This window comes from Aotus nancymaae, unplaced genomic scaffold (assembly GCF_030222135.1).
Source record: "Aotus nancymaae isolate 86718 unplaced genomic scaffold, 86718_ANA_hifiasm-v0.15.2.pri h1tg000062l, whole genome shotgun sequence".
Classification (NCBI taxonomy): domain Eukaryota; kingdom Metazoa; phylum Chordata; class Mammalia; order Primates; family Aotidae; genus Aotus; species Aotus nancymaae.
In genome coordinates this window covers 2,657,085-2,681,289 of record NW_026988476.1, presented here as the reverse complement: position 1 = coordinate 2,681,289, position 24,205 = coordinate 2,657,085, and the positions used below count along the sequence as shown (strand labels likewise).

The following is a 24,205-nucleotide window of genomic DNA, read 5'->3' as shown; positions in this document are numbered from 1 at the left end:
TTGAAAGGTTCTTTTCTCCTCAAGTTGGTTAATAGCACTCAATTTACTACTTCTTGTTGAGTATCTGAGCATATACGGTATTTAGACAGGATGGTGTTAAGGTCTAAGAACCAGAGAAAAACATCACACCAAAGATAATAATTTCTGTAATTTTCTTAAAGAATAATTTTTTTAAAGAAAAACAAAATATATGGATATATTCACGTTTACAACAAATCAACCAAATGATATTAACTAAAGCAAAAAACAAAAGGAAAAACTCTCTGAGTAAACAACAGCAACAACAACAACAACAAAACCCAGAGCAAAAGGTGTCTTGTTTTGGTTTGGTTTGGTTTGGTTTGTCTGAGTCAGGGTCTTGCTCTGATACCCAGGCTGGAGTGCAGTGGTGCAACCATGGCTCATTGTAGCCTGAACCTCCTATGCTCAAGCAATCCTCCCCCATCAGCCTCCTGAGGAGCTGAAACTAAAGGCATGAGCCACCTGCCAGGCCTGTTTCTCTTCTTAATCTGGTTATGTTACCTTTTTCTCCATCCTCTGCCTTTCAATCTATTTTCAGTTTAGTCAAAATTCAAATGATTAAAAATCCTGTTATCAATTATTTATTGATATTAATTTAGTAAATTAATATCAATTAATTACAATTAATTTACTAAATTAATATAAGCCATAACATCTTAATTCACCAATCTAGTCCTTTATTTGTTCTCAGAGGACTCATACCTCTTTTTGTGGTAGTTTTTATTTTTACCTTTGTTTTCAGATCTCCCTTTTTTTTTTTTTTTGAGACGGAGTTTTGCTCGTTACCCAGGCTGGAGTGCAATGGCGTGATCTTGGCTCACCGCAACCTCCGTCTCCTGGGTTCAAGCAATTCTCCTGCCTCAGCCTCCCGAGTAGCTGGGACTACAGGCGCGCACCACCGTGCCCAGCTAATTTTTGTATTTTTAGTAGAGACGGAGTTTCACCATGTTGATCAGGATGGTCTCGATCTCCTGACCTCGTGATCTACCCGTCTCGGCCTCCCAAAGTGCTGGGATTACAGGTGTGAGCCACAGTCAGATCTCTTTTTCTTGGAGCAGCTGCCCTTCTGAGGCAGGTGTTCCTCTGCAATGTTCTAGAAGCTGTGTGCTACTACTAGCCAAGCCTGAAGAAATGTGCATCCTTTGGCTTCTTTTTGTGTTGCCCATCTTCTCATCACCACCCCCTTATTTTTATTTTAATTTAAAATGAAATGTACCAGTAATACTAAGAGACAAATTTTTTAAACTACACTTGCACACCTATTTTCATTGTTGCATATAGTCTTCTACCACATACGGCCCCCTGCTGTTTCAGTTATTTCTAGTTGATCCTCCATATAAGCTGCCTGCAAGACTGACTAATATAAGTTTTAAAGGGTCATTCCCTTTCAATTCACACAAAGACAAAAACAGATTAAATACAAGGCAGTATTTGAATTAACTATTAAAAGCTAAATGCAAGTGGATTACTTCCAAGGGACATATCAGAGGAACTGCAGTGTCATTTGGTTTTCCATGGGCTATTTTTATGCTAATGTAATAGGAATAAACAGTGGCAGGGAGATGAGGGCCTCAGAGCTGCTGGTGGGGAGGACTGTGGTGAGTTCAGAACTGTCCCAGAAGGTAATGTTGATGAGAGACTAGGTGGGGTAGTAACCAACTATGAGCACTCAAGATTGAGAAAACTGAGATAGGGCCGAGAAACAAGAATGTTGAGTGGGCCAGCAAAAGTAGTTAAGTTATTAGAAAGACACTTAAATCAAGAAATTGGATGAAAACAGAAGATGAGAGGGCCTCCGCAGATATGCGTGGAGCTCCACATCCAGGTATGTTCAGAAAAAAGGAAGAACTAATTGGGACCATCTATAGGCACAGCCCATCCAACACAATGTTAAATCTATGTCAAGCTCTCCAAGTAAAATACATGTGTGTGCCTATAGTTATTCTTATTTGTAACATGTTTGTTCCCTTAGCATATGATATTGTACATGGTAAACATTTGATGCATTTGTCAATTGTTGACTACTGGTGAAATTATCTGAAACAGCTAGTTTTACAGCTTGTAGAGTGGTAGACCCAGTAAGCATAGAATTGTTCAGGGGTACAAGGTATTGAGTTCCTGGGCTTGATCCTTCAGGAAGACTCTATTCTTAGGCTTTTAAGAGGTGACAAGAGCCCTTTCTGGATTTGTCAGGTTTTTACTCACACAGTCAAAAAAAATTTACCTTTTTCCTGCGTAGCAAATGCTATCATTCATATTCATTTTCTAACAACTGTCTGCAAATCTGTAGATTAATAGATTAACACAGCCACTTCTCACTGTGACATGATGAGTGGGAATGCTTCACCTACCATAAGGGCCAGGAGTCAGTCACCAACATCTCATTATTATAAACAGTAATGGCAGATCTGGACTTCTGAACATTAGCATGGTTGGAACTGCCTTGCTAGAAAAGGATTCATTTCAAATATTGACTATAATTCCCTTTAAAATTAAAAAAAAAATGAACTTTTCCTGTAGTAATATAACCTCAAATTATAGGCCCTCTAGCCTTCTGGAGAGAGAGAATTTAAAAAGAAAAAAGGATAGTACAAAAAAAAAATACCCAGATAGCATAAATATGTTGTGTAATTTAAATGACAGTTAAACAAAGAAGGTGATTTAAGTAATCAAGTAGTAAACAAAGGGCAAGAAAATTAATACTAACAGGAACCAACAGGATGGTTAATTAGCTTGCTTTGCAAAGATTTGATTTCTCCCCTGAAAGCAATGGTGATGACAAATAAACATAACCTACTAAATATCTTCAAGTATAATGTAATATATCCCCATTGCCTATAAAAGAAATGCCTCTGAGTTCCTATACATGCCACTGAATTACCATGTACAAGGGCCTTGCTCTGGGTTGTTCTGACAATGGTCCCTTACTTTTTCTAAGCACTATAATTTCTCTTTGAATTGTTCCAGAGTAGGAGGAAGGAGGGAGTCTCAAACTCAAACACCTACCGGGCTCAGGCAGTATCAGTGGGGACACCAAAAGGGTCATATGGGACTGACTACATAATGTCTACTGTAAAATAAATATATGGAGCCTCTTATTCAAAACTTATTAAGAATTTCAAGATGGTTACAGCAGAGTATTAAATTAAATGTGGACCTTTCTCAATGCAGGGCCCTATCCAACTATGCAGGTTGCACACCCATAAAGCCTGCCCAGCAGCCATACAAAACAAGCAGCGGGCCAGGTTTAGCTCATGGATCAGCCAGTTTGAGACACTGTTCTAAAGGCTCTACTAGCCAGGTGGGGTAATGTGTACCTGCAGTCCTAATCACTTGAGAGGCTGAAATGGGAAATGATTGTTTGAGCCCAGAATTTTGAGGCTGCAGGGAATAGTGATTGCACTACTGCAATCTAGCCTAAGCAACAGAGTGAAACCCTGTCTCCAAAAAAAAAAAATCTGAAAATAAAACAAAAGTTCCAAATTCTCTCCCTGCTTCCGCTTAGGACTCAAAGCACATCACTGCAAGATGGCTGGAAGAGTTTGGAGAATGTCCCATGACTGAAGAGCAGAGAAAAATATGGCTGGTGGCTTATGAGGAAAACAAATTCTGTCCTTTACTTCACCAAGTCTTAAAACCAACTCAGGAATTCACTTGCTGACCAGTATGTGCTTGTGGAGAGGAAACTATATGCCTTATTAATTCAAAATGCAGTAGTCCCCCCTCATCATCAGAGGATACGTTCCAAGACCCCCAGTAGATGCCTGAAACCATGGATAGCACCAAACCCTATATATACTATGTTTTTTCCTATACATATATACCTATGATTAAATTTAATTTATAGATTAGACACAGTAAGAGATTAACAATAATAATAAAATAGAACAATTATAATAGTATGCCAGTATCTTGTATGCCAGCATATTGTAACAATATGCCACTAATCTTGAGCTTTGGTATCATTATTAAAAGGTTACTTGAACATAAGCATTATGACAGCAAGATAATTGATCTGAAATCAAAATGGCTATTAAGTGACTTAACAGGTGGGTAGCTTATACAGCACAGATATGCTGGAAAAAGAGATTATTCACATCCCAGGCAGGACAGAACAGAATGGTGTGAGATTTCATTGCACTATGCAGAACAGCACATAATTTAAAACTTGTTTATATCTACAATCTTCCACTGACTACTTTCAGACCATGGATGACTATAACCACAAAAGGCTAAATCACCAGTAAGGGTGGGAGAGGGGCTACTGTACCTAAAACTCTGTTGCCATGGCCAAAGTCCTATAAGAATTGCTATTCCTCTGAAAAACCACACTCATGGCCCATCTACAGAGTTCAGTCAATACAATTATTTAGAGAAATGCTTCCCATTTAAAGTGATACTGTAAGGCACACTAGAGTGATTAGATGAGGATGAAGGTAATTGGTATACCTGCCTTTGTACGATACACACCTCCATCAGCAGGCTGGCTGGAATGCTCAATTAAGAGGGTTCTTTGGACAAACAGTTTTTAAAGGTGATAAGTATCTTTTATAAAAATAAAAATATGGAGGAGATGGAAGACGACTGATAGGAACAGCTCTGGAGTGCAGTTCCCAGCGAGAACATAGAGGGTGAGTGATCAACACAATTCCAAACAAGTTTTTACTGCCCACAGACCAGGAGATTCCTGGACAGAAAAGTGCCACGAGTCTCCAGCACAGCTGTTTCAGCCAGTGCAGCAGATCTCTGCACAAAAACTCACACAAATCTCGGCAGCCATTTTAACTGGTGCTGGAACGCCTGGGAGACAGAGTTGCCCGTTCAACTGAAAAAAAGGGGGCTGAAACAAGGAGCCAGGTGATCTGACTCAGCGGGTCCCAACCCCACAAAGACCAGCAATCTGAAATGCTCTGGATTGAGAGTTTCACAGCAAGCACAGCTGGACCCAGGATGTTCCAGCTCTGTGGGGGGAAGGCCGTCCAGCATTACCGAGGCAGTCCACCACTACCGAGGCAGTCCGCCATTACTGAGGCAGTCCAACATTACTGAGGCAGACCGCCATTACTGGGGCAGTTATAACTATACCTCTATAAACAAAACCACAAGGAAGTTCACACAGCAGCTGGGCAGAGCCCACAGCAGCTTAGCAATGCCTCTGCTGGCAGACTGTGACTACGCTACCTCCTCACTGGGCAGGGCATCTCTGAAAAAAGGCAGCAGCATGTCAGGAACTTATAAATAAAGCCCCACCTTCCCAGGAGACAGCATCTGGGAAAAAAAGCGGTTATGAGTTCCACTGTAGCAGACTTAAACATACCTGCCCAGCATCTGTGAGTGGAACAACAGAGCTCACAGCTCAGCACTTAAGCTCCTATAAGGGACAAACTATCTCCTTAAGCAACTCCTCAACCCCTATATATCCAAAGAGACACCTAATAAAGGAGAGCTCAGGCTGACATCTGGCAGGTATCCTTCTGGGACTAAGATAACAGAAGAAGAAACTGGCAGCAACCCTTACTATTCTACAGCCACTGCAGGTGATCCCGAGGCAAGCAGGGTCTGGAGTGGACCTCCAGCAGTCCTATGGCAGAGGGGCCTGACTGTTAGAAGGAAAACTAAAAAACAGAAAGAAATAACTTCAACATCAACAAAAAGGACATGCCCTCAGAGACCCCCATCCAAAAGTCACCAACTACAAAGACCACAGGTAGATAAATCCACAAAGATGGGAAGAAACCAGCACAAAAAGGATGAAAACACCCAAAACCAGAACGCCTCTCCTCCTCCAAGGGATCACAATTCCTCACCAGCAAGGGAAGAAGGCTGGCTGGAGAATGAGTCAGATGAATTGACAGAAACAGGCTTCAGTAAGTGGGTAATAACAAACTTCTCTGAGCTAAAAGAACATGTTCTAACCCAATGCAAAGAAACTAAGAACTTTGAAAAAAGGATAGACAAAATGCTAATGAGAATAAACAACTTAGAGAAGAATATAAATGAATTGATGGAGCTGAAAAACATAACACGAGAACTTCATGAAGCATACACAAGTTTCAATACCCAAATCGACCAAGCAGAAGAAAGGACATCAGAGATTGAAGAGCAACTCAATGAAATAAAATCAGAAGGCAACATTAGAGAAAAAAGAGTAAAAGAAATGAACAAAGCCTCCAAGAAATAAGGGATTATGTGAAAAGACCTAATCTACGTTTGATAGGAGTACCTGAACATGATGAAGAGAATGAATCCAAGCTGGAAAACATTCTTCAGGATGTTATCCAGGAGAACTTCCCCAACCTAGCAAGGCAGGCCAACATTCAAGTCCAGGAAATACAGAGAACACTACAAAGATATTCCTCAAGAAGAGCAACCCCAAGGCACATAATCATCAGATTCACCAGGGTTGAAATGAAGGAGAAAATGCTAAGGGCAGCCAGAGAGAAAGGTTGGGTTACCCACAAAGGGAAGCCCATCAGACTCACAGCAGATCTCTCGGCAGAAACCCTACAAGCCAGAAGAGAATGGGGGGCCAATATTCAACATCCTTAAAGAAAAGAACTTTCAACCTAGAATTTCATATCCAGCCAAACTAAGCCAAAATTAGTGAAGGAGAAATAAAATCCTTTATAAACAAGCAATTGCTCAGATTTCGTCACCACCAGGCCTGCCTTACAAAAGCTCCTGAAAGAAGGACGAAACATAGAAAGGAAGAACCAGTACCAGCCACTCCAAAAATGTACCAAATGGTAAAGACTATGGAAACCATTTGAAGAAACTGTGTCAACTAATGAGCAAAAAACCAAGTAGCATCAAAATTGCAGGATCAAATTCACACATAATAATATTAACCTTAAATGTAAATGGGTTAAATGCCCCAATTAAAAGAAACAGACTGGCAAATTGGATAAAAAGTCAAAATCCATGGTTGTGCTGTATCCAGGAAACCCATCTCACATGCAAGGACATACCCAGGCACAAAATAAAGGGATGGAGGAAGATTTACCAAGAAAATGGAGAGGAGGGGGAGATCCAAGATGGCCGCTTAGGAGGAACTCGGGAATGCAGCTCCGAGAGAAAGCACAGAGGGTGAGTGGACGCCGTATTTCCAGACTGATTTTTACTGCCCACAGACCAGGAGATTCACACGCAGAGAAGCCACACGGGTCGCCAGCGCTGCTGGCGCCGCTGGCTTGAACGGTGCAGCCGCTGGGCCGGCACCCTGAGGCAACGGCTCACTGTACAAAGTGAGAGAGTCTGAGTCCCCTATAAGCCAGCAAGGGGAGCTGAAACGGGTAGCCAGGCCAGCGCCACGAATCTCAGAGCCGCGGCTTTAGCCAACGCAGCGGCTCCGGAGGCAGTTCAGATGAGACGGTGTCCCCTCTTACCCAGCAAGAAGACCTGAAACACAACTGAAACCGGGACGGTCCAGCTCTGTGGAGGAGGGGTGTTCTCCATAGGCACCCTGCTGTTCCCAGGGCAATCTAACAAGGCAATCCGCCACTACAGAGACTCCGTCACTACAGGGGCGGGCCAACATCGCGGAAGCAGTTCTAACTACACCCAGAAGTTCACACGGAAGCTGGGTGGAGCACACAGCAGCTTAGCGAAGCCTCTGCAACCTGAGTGTGACTAGGCTGCCACCTTGTGGGCAGGGAAAACAGCAACCGCACAGGGGAACATCATAAAACCGTAACTCCCTGGGACAGAACACCTGGGGGGAAGAGCAGGGGGTTTATGAGTTCTGCCACAGCAGACTTAAAATTACCAAAATCAGAAAGACAACAACTACAAAGTCAACAGGTGGATAAATCCACAAAGATGGGAAGAAACCAGCGCAAAAAGGATGAAAACACCCAAAACCAGAACACTTCTCCTCCTACAAGGGATCACAACTCCTCACCAGCAAGGGAACAAGACTGGATGGAGAATGAGTGTGATGAAATGACAGAATCAGCTTTCAGAAAGTGGATAATAAGAAACTTCCGTGAGCTAAAAGAACATGTTCTAACCCAATGCAAAGAAACTAAGAACCTTGAAAAAAGACTTGATGAAATGCTAACAAGAATGGACAACTTAGAGAGGAATATGAGCGAATTGATGGAGCTGAAAAACACAACACGAGAACTTCGTGAAGCATGCACAAGTTTCAACAGCCGAATTGACCAAGCAGAAGAAAGGATATCAGAGGTCGAAGATCAACTCAATGAAATAAAACGAGAAGGCAAGATTAGAGAAAACAGGGTAAAAAGGAATGAACAAAGTCAACAAGAAATATGGGACTATGTGAAAAGACCTAATCTACGTTTGATAGGTGTACCTGAATGTGATGAAGAGAATGCATCCAAGCTGGAAAATACTCTTCAGGATATTATCCAGGAAAACTTCCCCAACCTAACAAGGCAGGCCAAGATTCAAGTCCAGGAAATACAGAGAACACCACAAAGATACTCCTCTAGAAGAGCAACCCCAAGACACATAATCATCAGATTCACCAGGGTTGAAATGAAGGAGAAAATACTAAGGGCAGCCAGAGAGAAAGGTCGGGTTACCCACAAAGGGAAGCCCATCAGACTCACTGCAGATCTCTCAGCAGAAACCCTACAGGCCAGAAGAGAGTGGGGGCCGATATTCAACATCCTTAAGGAAAAGAACTTTCAACCCAGAATTTCGTATCCAGCCAAACTAAGCTTCATAAGTGAAGGAAAAATAAAATCCTTTGTGAACAAGCAAGAACTCAGAGAGTTCATCACCACCAGACCAGCTCTACAAGAGCTCCTGAAGGAGGCACTACACATAGAAAAGAACAACCAGTACCAGCCACTCCAAAAACACATGAAAAGGTAAAGAGCATCAACACAATGAAGAATCTGCATCAACCAAAGGGCAAAACAGCCACCTAGCACCAAAATGACAGGATCGAATTCACACATAACAATATTAACCCTAAATGTAAACGGACTAAATGCCCCAATCAAAAGACACAGACTGGCAAATTGGATAAAAAGCCAAAACCCATCAGTGTGCTGTATCCAGGAAACCCATCTCGCATGCAAGGATACACAAAGGCTCAAAATAAAGGGATGGAGGAAGATTTACCAAGCAAATGGAGAGCAAAAAAAAGCAGGAGTTGCAATTCTCATCTCTGATAAAATAGACTTTAAAGCAACAAAGATCAAAAGAGACAAAGAAGGACATTACATAATGGTAAAAGGATCAATGCAGCAAGAAGAGCTAACGATCCTAAATATATATGCACCTAATACAGGAGCACCCAGATACATAAGGCAAGTTCTTAAAGACTTACAAAGAGACCTAGACTCCCACACAATAATAGTGGGAGACTTCAACACACCATTGTCAATATTAGACAGATCAACGAGACAGAAAATTAACAAGGATATCCAGGACTTGAACTCAGACCTGGAACAAGCAAGCCTAATAGACATTTACAGAACTCTCCACCCCAAATCCACAGAATATACATTCTTCTCAGCACCACATCACACCTACTCTAAAATTGACCACATAATTGGAAGTAAATCACTCCTCAGCAAATGCAAAAGAACGGAAACCATAACAAACAGTCTCTCAGACCACAGTGCAATCAAGTTAGAACTCAGAATTCAGAAACCAACCCAGAACCGCACAGCCTCATGGAAAATGAACAACTTTCTCCTGAATGTTGACTGGATAAACAATGAAATGAAGGCAGAAATAAAGACGTTCTTCGAAACCAACGAGAATGAAGACACCACATACCAGAATCTCTGGGACACATTTAAAGCAGTCTCTAGAGGAAAATATATAGCAATAAGTGCCCACATGAGAAGAAAGGAGAGATCTAAAATTGACACCCTATCGTCAAAATTGAAAGAGCTAGAGGAGCAAGATCAAAAAAACTCAAAACCTAGCAGAAGACAAGAAATAACTAAGATCAAAGCAGAATTGAAGGAGATAGAGACACGAAAAACCCTTCAAAAAATCAATAAATCCAGGAGCTGGTTTTTTGAAAAGATCAACAAAATAGACAGACCACTAGCCAGACTAATAAAAAAGAAAAGAGAGAATAATCAAATAGATGCAATAAAAAATGACAAAGGGGATATCACCACAGATTCCACAGAAATTCAAACCATCATCAGAGATTATTACAAACAACTCTATGCACATAAATTAGAAAACCTGGAGGAAATGGATAAATTCCTGGACAGCTGCCTCCTCCCAAGTCTAAACCAGGAAGAAGTCGAAACCCTGAATAGACCAATAACAAGGTCTGAAGTCGAGGCAGCAATTAAGAGCCTACCACCCAAAAAAAGCCCAGGTCCAGATGGGTTCACAGCCGAATTCTACCAGACATACAAAGAGGAACTGGTACCATTCCTACTGAAACTATTCCAAATAATCCAAATAGAGGGAATCCTCCCCAAATCATTTTATGAGACCAACATCATCCTAATACCAAAACCTGGCAGAGACTCAACAAGAAAAGAAAACTACAGGCCAATATCCATGATGAACATAGATGCAAAAATCTTCAATAAAATAATGGCAAGCCGATTACAACAGCACATCAAAAAGCTTATCCACCATGATCAAGTAGGATTCATCCCGGGGATGCAAGGCTGGTTCAATATACGCAAGTCTATAAATGTAATTCACCACATAAACAGAACCAAAGACAAAAACCACATGATTATCTCAATAGATGCAGAGAAGGCCTTCGACAAAATTCAACAGCCCTTTATGCTAAAAACCCTCAATAAACTAGGTATCGATGGAACGTATCTCAAAATAATAAAAGCTATTTACGACAAACCGACAGCCAATATCATACTGAACGGGCAAAAACTGGAAGCATTCCCTTTGAAATCTGGCACTAGACAAGGATGCCCTCTCTCACCACTCCTATTCAATATAGTACTGGAAGTTCTAGCCAGAGCAATCAGGCAAGAAAAAGAAATAAAGGGTATTCAATTAGGAAAGGAGGAAGTCAAATTGTCTTTATTTGCAGACGACATGATTGTATATCTTGAAGACCCCCTCATCTCAGCCCAAAAGCTCCTGAAACTGATAAGCAACTTCAGCAAAGTCTCAGGATACAAAATCAATGTGCAAAAATCACAAGCATTCCTATACACCAATAACAGACTTAAAGAGAGCCAAATCAAGAACGAACTGCCATTCACAATTGCTACAAAGAGAATAAAATACCTAGGAATACAACTAACAAGGAACGTAAAGGACCTCTTCAAGGAGAACTACAAATCACTGCTCAACGAAATAAGAGAGGACACAAACAGATGGAGAAACATTCCATGTTCATGGTTAGGAAGAATTAATATCGTGAAAATGGCCATACTGCCCAAAGTAATATACAGATTCAATGCTATCCCCATCAAGCTACCAATGACCTTCTTCACAGAACTGGAAAAAACCACCTTAAACTTCATATGGAACCAAAAGAGAGCCCGCATAGCCAAGTCAATTCTAAGCAAAAAGAACAAAGCAGGAGGCATCACACTACCAGACATCAAACTCTACTACAAGGCTACAGTAATCAAAACAGCATGGTACTGGTACCAAAACAGAGATATAGACCAATGGAACAGAACAGAGGCGTCGGAGGCAACACAACATATCTACAACCACCCGATCTTTGACAAACCCGATAAAAACAAGCAATGGGGAAAGGATTCCCTGTTCAATAAGTGGTGTTGGGAAAACTGGCTAGCCATATGCAGAAAGCAGAAACTGGACCCCTTCCTGACACCTTACACTAAAATTGACTCCAGATGGATTAAAGACTTAAACATAAGACCTAACACCATAAAATCACTAGAAGGAAACCTAGGCAAAACCATTCAGGACATAGGCGTAGGCAAGGACTTCATGACCAAAACACCAAAAGCATTGGCAACAAAAGCCAAAATAGACAAATGGGACCTAATCAAACTCCACAGCTTCTGCACAGCAAAAGAAACAGTCAATAGAGTGAATCGGCAACCAACAGAATGGGAAAAAATTTTTGCAGCCTACCCATCTGACAAAGGGCTGATATCCAGAATTTACAATGAGCTAAAAAAGATTTACAAGAAAAAAACAAACAAGCCCATTCAAAAGTGGGCGAAGGATATGAACAGATACTTTACAAAAGAAGACATACATGAGGCCAACAAGCATATGAAAAAATGCTCATCATCACTGGTCATTAGAGAAATGCAAATCAAAACCACATTGAGATACCATCTCACACCAGTTAGAATGGCAATCATTAAAAAATCTGGAGACAACAGATGCTGGAGAGGATGTGGAGAAATAGGAACACTTTTACACTGTTGGTGGGAGTGTAAATTAGTTCAACCATTGTGGAAAACAGTGTGGCGATTCCTCAAGGACCTAGAAATAGAAATTCCATTTGACCCAGCAATCCCATTACTGGGCATATATCCAAAGGATTATAAATCGTTCTACTATAAGGACACATGCACACGAATGTTCATAGCAGCACAGTTTACAATAGCAAAGACCTGGAACCAACCCAAATGCCCATCCATGATAGACTGGACAGGAAAAATGTGGCACATATACACCATGGAATATTATGCAGCCATTAAAAACGAGGAGTTCGCGTCCTTTGTAGGGACATGGATGAACCTGGAAACCATCATTCTCAGCAAACTGACACAAGAACACAAAATCAAACACCACATGTTCTCACTCATAGGCGGGTGTTGAACAAGGAGAACACATGGACACAGGGAGGGGAGCACTATACATGGGGGTCTGTTGTGGGGGAGTGGGGGGGACAGCGGGGGGGTGGGGAATTGGGGAGGGATAGCATGGGGAGAAATCCCAGATATGGGTGAAGGGGAGGAAGGCAGCAAATCACACTGCCACGTATGCACCTATGCAACAACCTTGCATGTTTTTCACATGTACCCCAAAACCTAAAACGCAATAAATAAATATAAAAAAAAAAAAAAAAAAAAAAAAAAAAGAAAATGGAGAGAAAAAAAAAAAAAAAGCAGGAGTTGCAATCCTAGTCTCTAATAAAACAGACTTTAAGCCAACAAATATCAAAAGAGACAAAGAAGGGCATTACATAATGGTAAAAGGATCAATGCGACAAGAAGAGCTAACGATCCTAAATATATATGCACCCAATACAGGAGCACCCGGATACATAAAGCAAGTTCTTAATGACCTACAAAGAGAATTAGGCTCCCACAAAATAATAGTGGGAAACTTTAACACTCCACTGTCAATATTAGATGAACGAGACAGAAAATTAACAAGGATATCCAGGACTTGAACTCAGATTTGGACCAAGCAAAACTAATAGACATTTACAGAACTCTCCATCCCAAATCCACAGAATATACATTCTTCTCAGCACCACATCATACCTACTCTAAAACTGACCACATAATTGGAAGTAAATAACTCCTCAGCAAATGCAAAAGAACAGAAGTCATAACAGTCTCTCAGACCACAGTGCAATCAAATTAGAACTCAGGATTAAGAAAGTCACTCAGAACCATACAACTTCATGGAAACTGAACAACTGGCTCTTGGATGTTGACTGGATAAACAATGAAATGAAGGCAGAAATAAAGATGTTTGTTGAAATGAACAAGAACGAAGACACAACATACCAGAATCTCTGGGACACATTTAAAGCTGTGTCTAGAGGAAAATTTATAGCAATAAATGCCCACATGAGAAGGAAGGAAAGATCTAACATCAACACCCTATCATCAAAATTGAAAGAGCTAGAGGAGCAAGATAAAAAAACTCAAAAGCTAGCAGAAAACAAGAAATAACTAAGATCAGAGCAGAACTGAAGGAGATAGACACTCAAAAAATCAATAAATCCAAGGAGCTTGTTTTTTTTAAGATCAACAAAATAGACAGACCACTAGCCAGATTAATAAAAAAGAAAAGGGAGAAGAATCAAATAGTTGCAATAAAAAATGATAAAGGGGATAACACCACAGATTCCACAGAAATACAAACTACCATCAGAGATTACAACAAGTCTATGCACATAAACCAGTACACCTGGAAGAAACAGATAAATTCCTGGACACGTGCACCCTCTCAAGACTAAACCAGGAAGAAGTCAAAACCCTGAATAGACAAATAACAAGGGCTGAAGTTGAGGCAGCAATTAATAGTCTACCAACCAAAAAAAGCCCAGGTCCAGATGGGTTCACAGCTGAATTCTACCAGACATACAAAGAGGAGCTGGTACCACTCCTTCTGAAACTATTCCAAGCTATCCAAAAAGAGGGAATCCTTCCCAAATCATTTTATGAGACCAACATCATCCTGATACCAAAACCTGGCAGAGACTCAACAAGAAAAGAAAACTTCAGGTGAATATCCATGATGAACAGAGACGCAAAAATCTTCAATAAAATACTGGCAAACCAATTGCAACAGCACATCAAAAAGCTTATCCCTCATGATCAAGTAGGCTTCATCTCAGGGATGCAAGGCTGGTTAAACATACAAAAGTCTATAAACGTAATTCACCACATAAACAGCCAAAGACAAAAACCACATGATTATCTCAATAGCTGCAGAGAAGGCCTTTGACAAAATTCAACAGCCCTTTATGCTGAAAACTCTCAATAAACTAGTTATCGATGGAACGTATCTCAAAATAATAAAAGCTATTTATGACAAACCAACAGCCAATATCATACTGAATGGGCAAGAACTGGAAGCATTCCTTTTGAAATCTGGCACTAGACAAGGATGACCTCTCTCACCACTCCTATTCAATATAGTACAGGAAGTTCTAGCCAGAGCAATCAGGCAAGAAAAAGAAATAAAGGGTATTCAATTAGGAAAGGTGGAAGTCAAATTGTGTCTATTTGCAGATGACATGACTGTATATTTAGAAGACTCCATCATCTCAGTCCAAAATCTCCTGAAACTGATAAGCAACTTCAGCAAAGTCTCAGGATACAAAATCAATGTGCAGAAATCACAAGCATTCCTATACACCTATAACAGACTTAAAGAGAGCCAAATCAAGAACAGACTGCCATTCACAATTGCTACAAAGAGAATAAAATACCTAGGAATACAACTAACAAAGGATGTAAAGGATCTCTTCAAGGAGAACTACAAATCACTGCTCAACGAAATAAGAGAGGACACAAACAGATGGAAAAACATTCCATACTCATGGTTAGGAAGAATCAATATTGTGAAAATGGCCATACAGCCCAAAGTAATTTATAGATTCAATGCTATCCCCATCAAGCGACATATAACCCTCTTCACAGAACTGGATAAAAACACCTTAAACTTCATATGGAGAAGTTTAGAGAGAGCCTGTATAGCCAAGTCAATTCTAAGCAAAAAGAACAAAGCTAGAGGCATCACGCTACCTGACTGCAAACTATACTACAAGGCTACAGTAATCAAAACAGCATGGTACTGGTACCAAAACAGAGATAGAGACCAATGGACCAGAACAGAGGCCTCGGAGGCAACGCCACACATCTAAAACCATCTGACCTTTGACAAACCTGACAAAACAAGCAATGGGGAAAGGATTCCCTGTTTCATAAATGGTGTTGGGAAAACTGGCTAGTCTTGTGCAGAAAGCAGAAACTGGACCCCTTCCTGACACATTACACTAAAATTAACTCCAGATGGATTAAAGACTTAAGCATAAGACCTAACACCATAAAAACCCTAGAAGGAAACCCAGGCAAAACCATTCAGGACATAGGCATAGGCAAGGAATTCATGACTAAAACACCAAAAGCATTGGCAACAAAAGCCAGAATAGACAAATGGGACCTAATTAAATTCCAGAGCTTCTGCACAGCAAAAGAAACAATCATTAGAGTGAACCAGGAACCAACAGAATGGGAAAAAAGTTTTGCAATCTACCCATCTGACAAAGGGCAAATATCCAGATCCAGAATCTACGAAGAACTAAAACAGATTTACAAGGAAAAAAAAACATTCAAATGCAAGCGAAGGCTATTAACAGACACTTCTCAAAAGAAGACATATATGAGGCCAACAAACATATGAAAAGGTGCTCATCATCACTGGTCATTAGAGAAATGCAAATCAAAACCACATTGAGATACCATGTCACGCCAGTTAGAATGGCAATCATTAAAAAATCTGGAGACAGATGCTGGAGAGGATGTGGAGAAATAGGAACACTTTTACACTGTTGGTGGGAGTGTAAATTAGTTCAACCATTGTGGAAGACAGTGTGGCGATTCCTCAAGGATCTAGAAAGAGAAATTCCATTTGACTCAGCAATCCCATTACTGGGTATATATCCAAAGGATTATAAATTGTTCTATTATAAAGACACATGTACACGTATGTTCATTGTGGCACTGTTTACAATAGCAAGGACCTGGAACCAACTCAAATGCCCATTGATGATAGACTAGGCAAATAAAATGTGGCACATATACACCATGAAATACTACACAGTCTTAAAAAACGATGAATTTGTGTCCTTTGTAGGGACATGGATGAATCTGGAAACCATCATTCTCAGCAAACTGACAAAAGAACAGAAAAGCAAACACCACATGTTCTCACTCATAGGTAGGTGTTGAAAAATGAGAACACATGGACACAGGGAGGGGAGCATCACACACTGGGGTCTGTTGGTGGAGACTAGGGGAGGGACAGTGGGAGGGTAGGGAGTTGGGGAGGGATAACATGGAGAGAAATGCCAGATACAGATGACAGGGATGGAGGCAGCAAACTACATTGCCATGTAGGTACCTATGCAACAATCCTGCATGTTCTGTACATGTACCCCAGAACGTAAAGTGAAATAAAATATATTTTTAAAAAGAAAGAAGAATGAAAATATGTCTCCTTAACTGGTCTGCCATACACATTTCATATTTTCATATGTCAGGTTTGTCAAATGAGACAGACATGCACTATTTGACTAATTATATTTCTCAAAATAGCTTATACCCAAAAAATGGTAATTGCCTTTTTGGACTTGTCCACATCCAGAAAGATTAGAATCCAAACCCAAGTAAAAATTTAAAAAGTTGGAGAAAAAGGAACACTTTTACACTGTTGGTGGGAGTGTAAATTAGTTCAACCATTGTGGAAAACAGTGTGGCGATTCCTCAAGGACCTAGAAATAGAAATTCCATTTGACCCAGCAATCCCATTACTGGGTATATATCCAAAGGATTATAAATCGTTCTACTAAAAGGACACATGCACATGAATGTTCATAGCAGCACAGTTTACAAGAGCAAAGACCTGAAACCAACCCAAATGCCCATCGATGATAGACCGGACAGGAAAAATGTGGCACATATACACCATGGAATATTATGCAGCCATCAAAAACGATAAGTTTGCGTCCTTTGTAGGGACATGGATGAACCTGGAAACCATCATTCTCAGCAAACTGACACAAGAACACAAAATCAAACACCGCATGTTCTCACTCATAGGTGGGTGTTGAACAATGAGAACACATGGACACAGGGAGGGGAGCACTATACATGGGGGTCTGTTGCGGGGGGAGTGGGGGGGATGGGGGGGTGGGGAGTTGGCAAGGGATAGCATGGGGAGAAATGCCAGATATAGGTGAAGAGGAGGAAGGCAGCAAATCACACTGCCACGTATGCACCTATGCAACAACCTTGCATGATTTTCACATGTACCCCAAAACCTAAAATACAATAAAAAAATAAATAAATAAAAATAAAAATAAAACCTAGATTAAAAAAAAAATTTAAAAAGTTGTTATTTAATGCAGTATGTTTACCTCGATATATAAACCATATATGTATATGCACCTATACAAATATGCACTGATAATGGGCTTATCTAATAGCATGAGGGATAAACAGTAAAAAGAAATAGTATTGCAGTATTAGAGGGAATAAATTATTTTACAAATTTACCCATTTTTGCCTTCCCCTCTAGAATGTAGTCTTGGAAGCGATTTGCATCTGTCTTGCTCATTGCTATAGATTCTCTGACAATGTCTGGCATATAGGAGATATTCAATAAATATTTATTGAATTGAATTGAATCCATGAGATCAAAACAAATTGCCTTTCATGGGTTCTAGGATTGTAAATAGAAAAAAAGAATCAGAGACATGTAGGAGGACCACGAACTTCCCTCAATTCCACTGGCTATTTTGTTTCCTAATTGGAACCTAACTCCTGTAGTCATTGCACCTAGCAGTTGTGATGCTTTCTGATCAGCCTCTCATTCCTGTACCTCATGCAGACACAAGCTTGGGCTGCTTTGCAGTAGGTTAGGACAAAGGTTAACTTCTTCCTGGAACCTAGAAAAGGCTAATGAGCCCGGTGGAATAATATTTCTAAGTATTCACCATACTGGAATCAATATCAACATGCTGTCAGTGTGTGCATTAGCCTCACACTCAAACAAAGAACAGCCCTTAGAGCCCAGTAATGACACTGGGCGTGGATAGCTGGGGATGAGCAAAATGATACAGAAATGACTATATCAACTCTTCTCAAACACAAAGCTTCCAGGATATTATACAAGACTGCCATTCTTGTACTTTGTCAGAGTAGACAGAGTTTGGTTTCAGCCACTGATAAATTCAGCAAAGTAAATCCTCTATTTATCTTCTTAACCCAAAAGATATATTCAGATTACACCTTCCAGACTGTGAGAGAAGTTTCTGCTTCTGTTCTGTTCGTATGCCCTGGTGTTGCCTGGGCATACAAACACCTTAAAGTTAACAAAGCACCACAAATACAGCTGGTAAGACAGGTATATAACAGAGTTGAATCATTACTGACTCGGGTAAAGACCTGCTTTGAGTTCAAATCCATCATGCCCACACTTACTGATATAACATTTTTCATACAGAGATCCTGCTACAAACTTATGTCAAGCAAGGGTAATGGCAAAGGTCTAAGCATCAAGTCTTCATTACTTAAATCTTTAGGTACAAAGTAAATATTCACATCTGATCAAGATTCATGCTCATCCTTACAGTGAAATCAATCTTAGTGTTGCAAATGAGATTTCATTCTACATGTGAAATCTGATTTTTCAATTAGAATGAGGAGGGGTGGGGTACATATGATAGAATATAGATGACTGGTCTGTATGGTACACACAGTTAAGATGTCATAAAACTGAGATGACCATGGGTAAGCATGTGTGCTGAATGGCCAGATTGTGTCGGTTTGGAATCCTGGCCCAATCACTTATTCACTACATAACCTTAGCCAAATTTATTCTCCTGGCTAAGGACTGATTTTTGCAAAATGTGAATAATACCACCAAATTCTATAAAGTAAGATTATTACTCTCTACTTCATAATAATAAGGGCCAAATAAGATATACACAAAACTTAATTAAGTACCTGATACACAGTAAGAACTGAATAAATGATAGCTATGATTGTTATTATGATTATTATTTTTATCATCCCCTCCACTGTGGCCTAGTTACCGACAAAGAACTGATTTCTTTGTAATTTTGTGACTTATTTATAAAAGCCATAATCAAAAGTATAGAGGACATTAACTTCTTGTGAGGCTTCCATGGCCTAAACTTGGTCCAATAAACATGGTCTTGATCTATCATTACTGTGAAACGTAATTCTTTACATTGTAGAAAGTTTCAGTGAGACACCAATATATACGGCCATAGAGAAATCTCTCCCTTCCCCTACACACACACACACACACACACACACACACACACACACACCCCATCCACCCCTTGGGGATATATTAAAACTAAGACAACTGAAATAGCCTTAGCCAGTAATTAAGACATGCAACTAATCAGAGAGCAGTGCAGGCTGTGGCCCTCTGCAAAGAAACGAAGACACAGAGCATTAGGATGATAGCTCCCATTACCAGGGCTTTGTTCTCCTGGAGCAAAAAGAGCACAAAAGCATAAAGTTGGAGAACTGTAATTGCATTTTGAACATTTGCGGACGGGAGAAATTGCAGGCTTGTCTGAACTGGGAGGATGTTCCACTAGATAACTGCGTCAGTCCACACCCACCAGCGCCCTTCCCCACCCTCAAAGCATGACTCCACTTTTTCTAACACTGCCCTTAAGGAATCTAGCTTTTGTAACTTCCAGTAATTGAACAAATCACCCATGATGAAGCAGCTGAGAGCACTTTACACAAAAGAGACAAGAATTAAGCAAATAGAAAACTCATTAAAATGCTGCCTTTTGCTTTTTTTACTCCTAGAAATTCATGTTACTAAACAAGTCTTTCTTCACTGCTTTTCTTCAGAAATAATAATTTAAGAGAATTCTAAAAGGCACTAAGTTATTTTCTCCAGATTTATAATCTAGCTACAAGATATTTTCCCTTCCCCCATCACCATCTAGCACTCTTCCCTGTCACCTTTGAGCTTCTGACTTAGATGCGTTCATACCCAGCAGTCCCAGCAGAGCTTTCTGCTCACATTATATGACATAAAAAAGCAGGCAATGAACAATTCATGCTCCTAAGTGCTTGTGATAAAGCCAGGCTGAGCTGACCTCTCCCATCTTATACAGCTGCATGTGAGAAACCTAAGCTTAAAGGACTGAGGGTAGCAAGCATGTGCGTGATGTGGTATAAACAAACAAATTAAAATCTGAGGCCTTTCCTCTGGCTGGTGCCTAATATGCTCAACTCTGTGAAAAACAAAAAATCACTCCAAGCTAGCTAAAGGTATTGCTTTTCTTCTTTAGCCTCAATAAACAGACTAAAAGAAGAGGAATTCAATGGTTGCCATTCTTTCCTGTAAGACTTTTTGAGTAAAAACTATCAATTTGGCAGCACTAAGCCACCAGACCACTCCCTGATTCTAAGTGGACATATTGATCAATTGAACTGACATGTGCCTCCTCCTTTCTCTCCCCTAGTAGCAATCAGCTGCACCGGGGAAATCCATTTCATTTCCCAAAACAAAAGGCAACATACTGCTCCTTATCTGACACTGTCAGACCACATTTTTTAGAAAAAAATAATAATAGTGAAGACGCCTAGAAACAGAGCTAGGAGTTGAAATGAAAATGATACATGTTTATCTAGAGTTTCGGAATTGAGTTGAGGTTATGACTGAGTCCAGAGATCTGTATTCCCTACAACCACTGAGGACCCTGATATTTATTCATCATACCAGATTTTTGTTAAAGTTAAGCAAGGCATGGCAACACCACTGTCACTTCAGAGGCTCTCCCCAGGGTTACCCTTCACTGCAACTGCCGCAGAAAGGAGACTTGTTCCTTTCTCAGTTACAAGTCAGCCTGCAAACAACTCCAGCTATTTCAGAGACTAGCTAGAGATGGAAAAATATGTGGCAGTCTTTCAACTAACTGTGAAGGACATGGGTTGAAGAACTACCATATAAATCAAAAGGCTCAAATAATTTCATTTGGTTTTGGTCTTTATGCTTTTAATAAATTCTGTCTTGAATATGCAAGAGATCCCCTTTCACATCAGGGTTATGTCAAATGCTTATTCAGCATTTGTTCCTTGCCATGAAGAACCTGAAACCCAACCGAGGTAAATACTGAATTTCATACTGCAAATCACTGAATATTTCATAACTCACAAGAGCAAAGAGGGGGCCAATTAGCTGTGCCTCCCAAAAAGAAATCTATATTTTTACAATCCTTAAATACTGTTAACTACTCCTTTAAAGCTTATTTGGGGTTTTGCAATTGAAAATCATCTTATGCTTATGAAAAATTCTGTAAGAACACTTAAAAATACAGACAGAGCTGGAGCAAGAATAATTCTACATATTTTAATTCCTATATGACTCTTATAGGCCTTTGTCTTAACCCGGCAGCCTGAAAAACAGTTTTAGGTAAAACAGCCCTTCTTTCCCCAGTCCATTTTAAGCAGAGACAACATCCCCCAATCTCCGCCTTAGCAGACACCGACTAACCAACAAAACAGCCGTGCAATTAAGGCCCAGACATTTAACACTCACCATTTCCTGATCCCACCGTCTTCTTTTGATGTTTACAGCACATCTGTAGGATGCAATACTAGGAGATGCCTTGTTTGACCTGCTGCATGATGCTGTGACATCAGTTCAGATGATGCAGCTCATTATGGGAAAGACTGCTGTTGCTATGGCAACTGGGATGTGCTAGGAATCCTTGCTGCATTTCCAGTGGAGGCTGAGACAATACGGAAGCCCTGTAAGAAACAGACGATATGCAAAATTTAGACCAAAGGAAGAGGATTCCTCATTGGACTAAAATCCATAGGTTTAAAAGGGATTTCCCTGAAAGCATTTTGGAAAAAAATAAAAATTATCTCCCTCTTTGTTGTTACACATTTAGAAAAAAAGGTGGGAGGAGAAAATAGAATTAGTACTAAGCAAATAAAAACTCAAATGTATAATGTTTCCTTTTTAGACAATTTGATCACTTTTTCCTTCCTGGTCAGCACTGGGATAGCTTTTTTAAAGTTATTAAAAAGAATTTTTGCTCATCTGTCAAACACCAAAAGAAAAAAACAGCGAGCACAAAAATATTTAAAAATGGAATATAAACAGCTGACCAAGTGACTCTCACTCTCAAGTAAATGAGTTTTAATTCTCAAAACATGGGCAAACCCTTGGCCAACAAAGTCTGTCCTGATCATTTTCCCTGATGAACACCAACCCACAGAACCTTCTCATACAAAGTAATCTCAGCTTTCACCTGGCTATAAGATAGGCAGCAAAGGAAAGTTTGGAATCTAGAGGGGCATACCATATCCCCCTCAACTTCTAGTGACCCTTCCTTTGGCCTACAGGTAACCCTTCCCTCTCATGGCCAAAATTCATGTGAGTCTTTTCTGGGGTTGGAACAAGTAGCAAACCTGCCAGAAACTTCCTAAGTCACTGGCATTCCAAACATTGGGATCTGTTTTCTTCTTTTCTGAGCAATACAACTGCCTACCACATAGATTATTCGTACCACTCTCCACCCCCAAAAGCTGGAACTGTGTGAAAAGCCACATTTAAACAAGACACAGTAAGGTATTTCTTCAGGTGGTAAATGAAAAGCAAATCTAAAGCAATCACTTCTTTCCAGTCCTGAGCAGAAACAAATGTCATGTGGTGAGAACTCGGGGGAAGGAGACATGGACAGAGCGCCCATGTTTTGCATATTTAATATTTGCAGTCCACTGATAGAGAAAAATAGAATCAAGCTGACCTGTATCCACTCTATCTTCACAACTCTGAAAAAGAACAACATTCCAAAAGCTTAAATATAACGAGACAATTATGTTGTCTCCTGCTTGAGATTTTAAAATGGCACTGTTCACCACTAGCATAGGGGGTGCAGGATGGAGTGGTAGAAGGAATTCAGGCAGTGTCTCTGTAAATAGGGGCTAATAAAATGCCTGAGAAGTGCCAAGATCCCAGCAGGGTGCACCATCAGCCTCTCACAGAGCAGCCCTGCCCTAGATGGGAAGACAGGCTTGTTCTTGCTTCACCTAGAGGGAATTAAGAGACCAAAAGCAGGAGGTGAATCTGCCTGCCTAGGTCCTTAGTGGCATGAGCAGAGCCTGACTCCCCTCCCTTTATCTGAGACCTCAGATCACATGCCACACACAAGGAGAGACGTAGCAGGCAGCTACCCCAGTGCAAAAAGCACTGATCAGAGAGTCAGGAAACTCAACTCTAAATGCCAGGTCCTCCTAGAGTATCTGTGTAACGTCAGGCCAATTGATAAACTTCTTTGGGCCTCCAGTTTTTCATCTGAGAAATGACTGATTTAGCTAATAGCCATAGTTTTCAGTTTTTTTACCAGTAGTATAACCTTTTCTTTTAACCATACATATCAAAGCTGGACTGCCTTGGTTGAGGCGAGATAAGAAGCCCAGAGCCAAGACTGATGAGCCCTTCTCAACCACTGCCTCCAACCTAATTTGCTATAAGCTGACTTTTTAAGGTATCTTGAAGAATCTCTCTGCCTCTGTAGAAGATAAAGAGACTTGGATCTACTATAGAACAAGATTAACCTTTCCAGAGCTGAAATTCACATGCTATAAAGAGGAGAGGACAGAGTAGGAGCAGATGTTCCAGATTTGAATATGGCTTCTCAAGATGGTAAGTATCTTAATATTCTTTGCCAGAAGTAAGTCAATTGTTTGGTGGAAAAAAATGGATGGCTCATCAAACCTGAGGCCAGATCAAA

At 40.4% G+C, this 24,205-nt stretch overlaps 1 protein-coding gene across 1 annotated transcript in view; it reads right to left on the bottom strand.

The window, feature by feature from the left end:
• AKAP6 (A-kinase anchoring protein 6) overlaps positions 1-22,188 on the bottom strand; it is a 538,624-nt gene extending 516,436 nt beyond the window's left edge. The window contains exon 1 of the mRNA XM_012468645.3: positions 22,000-22,188. The gene's annotated coding sequence lies outside the window, so the exon portion shown is untranslated. The remainder of the gene's footprint in view (positions 1-21,999) is intronic.
• Between the last annotated feature and the right edge of the window lie 2,017 nt (positions 22,189-24,205).